This window comes from Grammomys surdaster, unplaced genomic scaffold (assembly GCF_004785775.1).
Source record: "Grammomys surdaster isolate TR1022 unplaced genomic scaffold, NIH_TR_1.0 363, whole genome shotgun sequence".
Lineage (NCBI taxonomy): Eukaryota > Metazoa > Chordata > Mammalia > Rodentia > Muridae > Grammomys > Grammomys surdaster.
This window is the reverse complement of record NW_021604782.1, coordinates 4,018,191-4,029,038: the sequence shown is the minus strand read 5'-3', so window position 1 is coordinate 4,029,038 and position 10,848 is coordinate 4,018,191.

Sequence of the window (10,848 nt, the reverse complement as noted above, 5' to 3'; positions counted from 1 at the left end):
CTATATTAAATTTTTACTACATTGATAGGATCCTCTGAAAACTCAAGTAAAAAATTTTATATAGATATAGCCAAATTTATCGATGTGTTACTACAGACACACCCCTGTCTCTAGCACTTGATGTCTGTACTTCTGGTAATTGAAGAAATTTTTGCCAAATACGAGATCATAAAAATTTGCAAGTTTGCCTTAGGCGCCTTTCATTAGGAGTTATTTTTCTCCAGTGTGTGTGGCGGGAGTTAAACCCTTTGCTTTTGTATTTGCATATCCAATTCCACAGCATCAATCTACCCTTTTGGAGTGACTATGTCTCTTAATGCCCAAGGACAATAACCTAAAGCTTCAACCCACCAAAGCTGCAGGACATTCTGTGACATTATCAATAGCTTATGGATTTCTGTAGTGGGGAACATGTGTTCATACTCTTTATCTTTATTCTGAACTCTTGTTCCTGAGGTATTTTTGGGGGGGTGCTATATGCATTAGAAACAGATAGTCCTGAATTTCAAGTCCTGCAAAGGAAACACTTTACATTTAACTTTCGTTCTGAGAAAATGGATCCCAAGCAGGGCTTTGCCAATAAAGGTGCCCTGGCTAGAGCCATGGGAGTGAAGGATGCGTCTTTGTTACTTGCTCCGTCACTTGAGTTAGTTCTTCACTCAGCTGATGGCACCAGTGAGCAGCTGTAAAGGCATGAAGGGAATCAGGAATTTGTCAAGTAGTTCAATACACTCTCCTTCATAGGCACATCCCATATACTAGGCAAATGGATCCGACCAGACACTGTCTTTTGTAAATGCTCCCGCTGCTTTGTGAGACTGGTGGGAATCCAAGACCATCACAAATAAAACCTCAACGTGACCCTGTCCACTGTGAAATAAAATATATGGTTCTGTCAGGTCATCTTTTGTTCTACATCTTTAAAAGGTTGAAGATTTCAAAGTAAATACTTTTTCAAAAAAGAAATATTAGAGATTCACAGGTTAGCCTGTAGACCATCTTTGCATTCACCTCTGTTGAGAATATTAAACGATGTTAGATTTAATTGGCTTTAAGCTTGGGTTCTACAACAGCCAGAGTGATAAGGTAATCTTCTGATTCTTGTAAGCCAAGAAAGAGTACTGAAAGTTATCCCCAGCCCACAATTGGGACAGGGGTAAGGTTTAATCATTATTCTTCTCCACTTGCACCTTAAGAATTTAGTAATTCATCTGCTTCCTCAGAACTAGGTCTAATATTGTTAATGTCCTTGATCTATACATGTTTATTTGAATTTCCTCAAATTACCAAACTGGTACTTTATTTCTGATGCTGAAAATTGAATGCAGGGCCTCATGCATCCTAGAAAAACCTTCTACCATTGAGCTACAGTCTCTTATCCCTACTTGTACTTGTTCTGTCTTTAAGCTGTTACTGTAATGATGTCATTTAAAATCTTTACGTAACTTAATTGCTTATTAGATTGCTCTTTAATATCAAAACTCTGTTAGGATTTGTTGTTCCTTCCACTTCTCATGTTTGCGATGCATGCTTCCGTGTTATTCGGGAGCACGTGAGGGCTCACCACCATCCGACCTTCTTTCTCCTTCCTTTCCCCAACACTTTAGTCCCTTTCCCTCCGGCATCCGCCTCCTCTAGTAACTTGCAAGACAGAAAATCCTGACACCCCACCTCAGACCTGAAGAACTGGAAGCTGGGTGAGGCCAGAGCTGGCTTTTGAGAGCCCTACAGATCGCTCTGATCCCCTTCCGATTCTAGCATCACCGTCTAGATCAGAACACTTAGCACTCTGAAATGATTTCTTCAAACACAGGATCCCACACAGCCCAGAATGGCTTCACACTTGATTTGCAGTCAAAGAAGTCTTTGAACTCTCAATCCTCCAACTCCACCTTCCTAGGGCTGGGCTTACCAGTGTGTACCACCACGCCTAGTTTATGGGGCTCTGTGAATCAAACCCCCAAGCTTCAGGCACTGAAGACAAGCACTCTACAAACTATGCTACATCCCCAGCCCAGTATGACCTGATACTAGATGGTACATTTAATGATTGCTGTAGTGTTATGCTTTCTTTCTTAGTTTTATGTTTTCCTAATACGTTTTGGCATTTTATTTGTGTATGTAAGGTTTGACTAAGTATATTAAGCATATTAGCACACCACTGAATTTTTATTTGGTGATCTAATTGAAGAGGATATTAACTTAACTTAAATATATATAAAGACAGTCCACATGTCTTCTCATATGCTTTATGTTTGATCACTGTCATGTTAGCTTATTCTTTCTGAGTTTTGTTTCTTTGATATTTTCTTCTCATTCTAATTTTCCCAGTGAGCTGCTCTATGCCCTAACCTCCTGCAAATATTTGGACTTCTAGTAGCCAATTACATCCAAAACTTTCAAAAATCTGTACTTATTTATCAACTATAAAGACTGTAATTTTTACTCTGGTCTATTGAAAAAAAATGTAAACTAGAAGCTGAGTTCTCCCTGACCTCCAGACTTTTCTTGATGCTGTCCTTTATTTTGAATCCAGACAATATTTTCTTTTTTAAAGAAGAATCATTTCTTTACATACAACTTTTGTCATCATTACAACTATGTCTATTGCTAAATTATGTTTAGTAAGCTTGGAGCTCGCTGAAGAAAGATTCACATTTCTTGGATCTGACTGCCTTACTAAGCTATAGTGTGTAGCTGTAGTGTATACATGTTGCATTGGATATGTATATATGTATGAATGTACACTTGCAAATGTGTGTGATATGAGTGTGTGCAGGTTCACACTCTGCATGCAGAGGCCAAAGGATGTCAGATGTCCTGTTTTAGCACTCTCTACCTTATCCTCTTGTGACAGGGTCTCTTGCTGATCCTGGATACTGTAGTCCTTTAGGTAGGCTGTCTAACCAGCAGACAACACCATGGTCTCTGCCACCCAGGATTTTTTTCTGCTATTACTTTTTTTTTTCACTTTCATGCCTCTTTACATTTTCCTACTCTCTTTCCTCTGCCTTAACAGGCTGGACTGTTTAATGGAAGAAAGTATCCACATGATTCTTATTAGGAATTGATATTTTAAATGTTTCTTTCACTTTTAAGATCTATTTCGGAGGGAAGCGAATATGCTTTACTACGGTACATCACCATGCCTCCTGGGCTACAGAATTACTCCATAAACCTTGCATTGATTTTCCTAGGCTCTCACCTTTAGAAGTGAGCTTTATTTGTCCAGTAATGAAGCATTGCCAAGAAAGAACAAGTCTGGGAATAGTCAGAGACTACATGAGAGGGTAGTGAAAGAAAAGATCTTCTCCAATCCTTACTTCCTGTCTTCCGATCCAAAAGAGGAAAAAAAGTGCATCTGACTGAAAATGGAGAATTTAACCCAGAGAATTGCAGGACCTCCATGAAGGACTCAAAGGAATCCAACAGGCAAAGATTTCCTGCTGTGCCCTCCTCAGATGCATCCCCAGTCCCACAGTGGTTTGGAGCCAGAAGGAAGTGAATGTGAAGCCCAAGGCATCGATCAGTGCCCCTGCTGTAATACAGGTTGCACTTTAACCCAGGCTTCCTGACACCCACTCTCAAGCCAGCACGCAGCACACCAGTCAATAATCGTCCCTCATTCACATCATTCCTGGCAGGGGCACCTATGGCTGTGCAGAGGACCAGCCTTCATGCCAGAAGCAGTCTACTTCTCCCTGGTGCTCCCCAGGTGCCTCTTTACTGTAATATTTATTCTCTTAGCACTTCATGAGAACAACATCTCTCGGAATTCACATCTCTGGCATTCCTTTTCAGGTTATCCTCTTCTCCTTAAATTACCACAGTGTTCCCTAGGCCAGACCTTTCTCATCCATGTAGTCTATTCTCTGCATGACTCTAGTGGTCACTAGGTATCTGCTTGCAGTTCTGAAGAAAGGTCTACTGTAAATAGGTTCATGAAGAGATAAGCTGATCTGCCTCTGGCCTGAGGTGGGGGGGGGGGGCCTGTGAGATTAGAGGTGCTTATTCACTAGCCAGCCTCTGGGAAGAGCGTAAGGATGGGAAGCAGGTAGAAGACACCATCCTTGATGCCCTTTGACCCCACTGACCCCTGCATGCAGCAAGAAGACTATTCTGGATTACCATATTGACACTGCCCACTTACACTCAGATTTCCTCAATTTTTTAGAAGATACTTTTCTCCCATCAGTTTTGGATAGAAAAGACCTCGTTGTTTAGAGGAATATCTATGAGGAAACAAAAACAAGGCAGCCACAGCCCAAACAGTTTGCTCAGCATCTCGATGGTACTCTGGACTCTGAACGATGGGAGTTCTCACGTTCCCCAGGTAAACCAGGTAAACCTTGTAGCTTGCCCCTATTCAACGTCATCACCAAGGGCATCATGGGACACTGGCCCTCACCAATTGCACTTGCTCCTAAGACTAAATATAACACACCCTCCATACTCCAGAAACTCAACACTTTGGATCCTCTAAGCAGCCACAGCCATCCTCACGTCTTTAGAGAGCTCCCTCATTTTCGTATGTATTTTTTACACTGAGTTAATTCATTGCTGTTTTCAAGGCTGGAAGAGAATAACTGGGCTCAATCTTCCGTCTTCTAGCAAAAACTGGGAAGAAAAGTTCTGTGGTTCCAGTGAAAAGTACATAGCAACTTAGAATAAAAAAAAATACATATATCTTTTCAGCAATTTCCTCAAATAACATTAAAAAATCACCTTTCCTTCACTCCAGAGTTTTAAATGTTATGTTTGTACAGTCCACGTTATATATAAGATTTAGAAAAAGTCTGTATTTTACATACTATGTAAAATATACGTAAGCTATCTTTTATGTTTGTGTATGCATATTTAAAATTTATATTTTATATAATCTACCTTAAAGTCATTGTTTTGAAAAGGTTATAAGTATTTGGTGCAACCGCAGACATTTATTGTTAAAGGGTGTTAAGAAAAGTTATTAGTCCCATGACTTAAAACTCTTTCCCATGAAGACCTCTGGCTCAGCAGAGGTGGCTCAAGGACAAAAGAACCAGATGAGGGAGATGTGTCAGTGTCCCTACCCAGCTTCAGAGAAAGCACTGCCGCTTTGATCTGTGCGGACTTCTGAACAAGATCGCAGCTGCCAGGGAGCACGGCAGTCTCAGCCACCATTGGAGGCTCACTGCACTGGAAGTTCATGTTTGCTTTATTCTGGAATGTTGTGATTTACAAATAGGCTCTGTTGTTTATTTAATAATCACTAACCAGTTGACGCTCTTAACAATCAGCATTTATTTTATTTCACTAATTCTCTTGGCACGTTTGGCTTCCCTAATTGGAACACAGGTTTCTTCTGCCACCTGGTGGCAGTATATGCCTATTGCGGGGGCAATTTCCAAATTACAGCACATTGCCTGTGGCTGGAGTTGAAAATGCAACCCCCAAACACAGGATGTCTTGTAGGGGGCTTTTTTACATCCCCTGCAACATACAAAGTTTATATGTATGTATTCTCTCATGCATTCCTCGCATGTGCCTCATGTGAGCTCTTTTAGGTGGTATGCTGGCTTCTTTTTATTGTTAACTTGATACAGTATAGGTTCCTTACATGTGAAGAGGGAACCTCAACTGAGGTATTGTTTAAATGCTATTGGCCTGTGGCCATTTCCGTGGGGGCATTTTCTTGATTGATGATTGTTGTAAGAGGGCCAAGTCCACATGGGTTGTTCCGTCCCTAGGTAGGTGGTCCTGGGCTGTATAAGTAAGTTAACTAAGCATGAGCCTTTGAGCAAGCCATGGAGTGAGACAGCAAGCAGCATTACAACATAACTCACCATAGTGGGAAACAGATCCGCACGGTGTAGTATCTTTAATACTATAGAAGTTGGAGTAGACAGGAACCAGGCTATGACCTACACAGACCTGCTCCCAGTGACCCTCCTCCATCACCACTAAAGGCCCTAGCATCTCTTGAAATGGCAGCACTGGCTGGAGACTAAATGTGCTAACACAGGAGCCTGATTCAAACTATCACAAGCAGGAAGACAAGCTCATGTTTTGCCAAGAAACTCAAGTTCTCGGTAGTAAAACTTCAACATCTGAAAAATGAAAATCTTGGTGCCTGAGAGATGGCTCAGCAGGTTGAAGCAATGGCTGCTCCTCCAGAGGCCTTGCATCCAGTTCCCAGAACCCAAATGCAGCAGCTCACACCCACCAGTTACACCAACTCTGCATCTCTTTAGTCCTCCTCAGGTATCACGTATAGTACATGCACACAAGCACACACAGAGAGAGACACACCTACACAAGGGGGGAATAAAACCACGTATTTTGAAAAAGAAAACCTTCTGAAAAATGAAAATGTTACATTTTTAAAAAGGAAAGCTAATGAGTCTACTCCATTCAATCCAGATCAAACATAAAATGAAGGGCCCCAGTTCTTATGGTAGGTAGAAATAAAACTAATCAAGTGAGAATTACCCCTCACTCACCTGGTTTTTCAACAGTCCCTAGACACTTCTGAGAATATTGAGTAACCAGAAAAAGAGGTAACAAGAGGAGGGGGAGATGCTCGGCTGCAGGAACTAAGGATACAAGGGACGACTTCACACAGGAAACGGGGAGATGGCCAGGGGTGCAGACACTCGAAGGACTGGACCAGACTGCCTTAGGGTTTACTGGGAAACAAGACATTAGTGTAGCTGGTTCATGTGGAGATGGGTGCAAAGACTGACAAAGACCGCTATGGGACATTGGGGAGGGAGGAGTCAGCCCCCCCGAGCAAGGACGTAGAGTATGGAGCAGGTCCAGACAGGTGACAAGAAGAGCAAAATGGGGACAGAGGTCCAAACCCCCAGGAGAAAGACAAGCCTGCAGCATTCATTACAGAAATCACACCCTCAGCCTACAAGGCTTCAAGACAACAGATGTCAGAGATGTACGGTTCTGTTCTCCTGAATGAAGGAGAGAGAGGAAAGGCCGGAGAATCCTTCAGCCCTAGACCTTGCTGCTGCTGGTGGTCCCAGGGAACAGTCCTATCAAGCGTTTCTACTGCTCAGTGGACTGCATGAGAGGAAGCGGCTGACTCCTCCCCTCCTGGGACTACTTAGAATGTTGTAGCAACTGGCTTTATTAACTATTTGTATTAGGCATTTGCCTTTTATTTCAGGTTGTAGTTTCTGCAAGGAAGCAATATATCTTTATTTAATCATTTATTAAATGATTATTAAACTGACTAATTGATCGGTAAATGTACGCCGTCAAGCGACCCTGACACTCCTCACTGTATCCGTCACCGTCCTCCTCCTGCTCATTCACCTAGGTTTGTGTAGTGGGGACCGCTCTCCTTACCTCAGCCTCCCCTTCCTTCTATTCCTCCTTTCACATTTAAGTCACAGAGCTCTGCAGGGGACTAGTAAAGACCTCCAAGTGCTTTAGAGTCCTGTCTAGTCAGTTCTTTGTTCCTCCTTGAACACACATCTCTGCCTGCCTGCACTCCCTGCTCATGCCGTCTCAGCCGCTCCGGCCATATTGACCACTTCACAAGCACAGCCGGCTCTAAGTGGGATTCTAAGGCTTTGCGTCGGCTCTCTGTGTGGCTTAGCCCCTCAGGGCCTCCATTCCTCCCTCTGTGTTATTTTCTCTGGAAACAGATCCCTGGTCACTGTATGTGAAATCTACAGAGCCCCCGTCCCCCACCTAAGAAAACCTTTCCGTCTTTCTGGTTTTATTTCTTAATAGCCCTTATGCGTTCACCATGCATGATATAATTCACTATTTTACTTCATTTCTCTCTCTCCCAATGTCCCCTGAGGAAGGCACTGAAGTCAGTTCTGTTGACTGCATCCCTAGTACTCAGCGTTCCCTGTCTGTTGAATGAAATCCCTGGTTCCCAAGTAGTTTAATTCCAAGATGGCACCTCAATCAAATAAACTAGCCTAGCAGGCAAAAAAAAGAATTTAAACTTTTTACTCTGCTTTTAAAAAAAATACAAAAATAATTAAAGATCACAGACATAACTCAAGTAATAATTCTTAAATTTTGCTTCTTACCTCTCTATTCTTCTTAGAGTTCAGTAACTCTTACTTAGAACTGCCTCTCCCAGTTGGATAGTCCCCCACACACAAGAGATTCTAACTGTCTGTCCCATTTCCAGGACCTTGTTCTTTCCCCACCTTGCCTACCTGTGCTACCAACCGTGAGTCTCAACAGAATGGCTGGGACCCACCAAGCTCTCTGTGGAGGGAGAGGGCAGAACCCCAAGAAGTAACCTTCTATCCATGTGTTACACAAACATGTAAGTACTAAGAGCAAGCGTGCCAGGGCCTAATGCTCTCCCCAAAGAGCTGTTCACTCGGGTGAAGTACTGTTAACTGTTGAGTGTTGTTAACTCACTGGTGACCAGGTATGTAGAGATCAGAAACTTCCCTTTCTTCCAGACTCTAGTTTGAGAATCTTGATCTTTGGTGGCAGAGTTGTGAAGTATTCTAAGTCACTGAAGAGAAAAACCGAGTCCAACTCTGGCAAATATAATATGAAAGACAATTTTAGCAAGAGGGAGTGAATGTGTATGTGTGTATGTATGTATGTGTGTGTAGGCCAGAAGCCAACTATGGATATCTTCTTTGCCCATTCTCTACCTTATTTTTTAGACAAGGTCTCTCTCTGTGTGTTTCTGTGACTGTCTCTGTCTCTCTATGTCTCTGTCTCTCTGTGTCTCTATGTCTGTCTTTCTGTCTCTCTATCTCTGTCTTTCTGGCTCTCTGTGTCTGTCTTTCTTCGTCTCTCTGTCTGTAAACTTGAAGCTCACTGTAGGCGCTCACCTGAAGGAAAGCCTGTAGGTGACACGACCTCTGAACTTGTACCCTTGAACCAGGGAGGTTAGGAACCATGATTAAGAGAGAGAGAACAGAATTAAAACCAAGGGTAAGTGCTCCAGTGTCAAACACTAGAGGTTCACAGAACATGACAGGGTCAGCTATCGGGTCACAAATGTGTAATGTCTCCCCTTTTAGGCACAAGGGTTCAGATGCTAATCATACCAGTCATGTGGCTGCTGATAAGGGGCTGGGAAGACAGCTCAGTCAGTAAAGTGTCATTCAAGCATGAGGACCTATGTTCCGATCCCTAGTGTAAAAAGCTGAGAGCACTGTGGCACAAGCCTATTATCCTAGTACTGGGGATGCAGAGATAGGCAGATCCCTGGAGTTCATCGGCCAAATTTGGCTTAGCCAAACCAGTGAGCTTCAAGTTCAGCGAAAGAGAGAGAGAGATCCTGTCTCAAAAATAAGATGAATGACTAGAAAAGAGACCCACTGTGAGCTTCTGGCCTAAACACACAAACACACAGATACACACACACACATACACACTCACACAAAACACACATATACATACACACATTTACACAAAACACAGATATATGCACGCGCACTCACTGTTGATAAAACAAATTCCTTCTTTGGGGCTAGAGTTTCGACCTAGCATGTTGGAGGTTTGATCCCTAGCATCAGAAGTGAAAAAAAATCTTCTTTGGTCAAAATCATTGTGAGATTTGGAGGAAAGTTAAACCTCCAGGTAAGTTCATTCATTCAGTCGAATTCTTTCATTCAGCCACTCCAGACACAAGTCTTTTTCAGGGTGTGGCCCAGTGCCTGCTGTCCTCCAGCTTTTCCGAATCTATTTGTTCCACACCCATCTGTGGTCAGTTTTGAAGAGAAACTTCAGGAGATGTGATCTACTTGCAAGAGACAGAGTTTTAAGCCCAGAAAAAGTTTAACAACCGAGTCAAAAATCACAGTGTCTTGAAAAATGCAAGTATCTATCTGTGGCCGGCTTTCCGGCTTTGTTACTCTTTCCCAGGTCTCTCAGCAGCCTACTCAGGATTCCAGGATTTCACAGAGTGCAATTTAAAATCCTTTGTCCTCTGTCAAGCTGACCTTACAAAAGCAGAGGTGGGCACACTTCTATCCTCCAGGCAGCAGTAGCAGTGAGGTACATCAGAGTGAAGGGAACTGGGTTTCATTATAGGTGCTCTGAGCCCGAACTGCCTCTCCCAGAGGGTCCATGCAGACTTATAAATAGTTGCAGTAAAAGAGTAAATAATGAATTTGTGCAATTGGAGGGAAAGCAGGAAAGCATTTCTGGTGATGGGGTGACAAGCATTTTAAAGACGGCCCTCGCCTGGACTTGCGCCTGGGCCTGCGCCTGCGTCTCACCCTACAGATGTAATGGCTTCATATACATTCATGAGCTCTGACCTCCCAACCCTTCTTCCTCTTTTTCCATCACAATCGTAAAAGACAAAAGAAAAGTGAAGAGCATCAAGAAAGATAAACTTCAAGGGTCCGAATTGCAAACATAACCTGCAGTTTGTAAATTGCTTGGAGACCTTTGCAGAGAGAACGAAGAAAATGAAAAGTGGAACATACAGGAATATTGCTGTTTAGGGGAAAGTCTGTGCTCTAGGCAGACTGCCTTGTCTGGAGAATGGTTTCCAGGCACTGACTGAGATGTGGGATTGCTTTGAAGAAAGGACAGTCCTCCTGATTCTCCACTCAGCATTCTTTCTGCCCGCCTCCAGTGGCCACCTCCGAGGTCATTTACTCCTGGATGCATGAAGGGTCTGTGGCTTTAGTTATATTTAAAAAACAAAAAAACCAAGGGCCTCCGGAGTCCTTGCTATGTTTGCCACCCTCTGTTGCCCTCAAACCCTCCCAGGTAGATCTTCCAGGAATCTAACCCACAGCAAAGTCAGGGGTCTCACATTTCTTTAGTTCGAGTCCCACCTCAGCCATTTTTTAATATAACCTACATTTTCTTCCAAAAAGGATTTACAGTCGACTGCAAAATAAAAGGGGG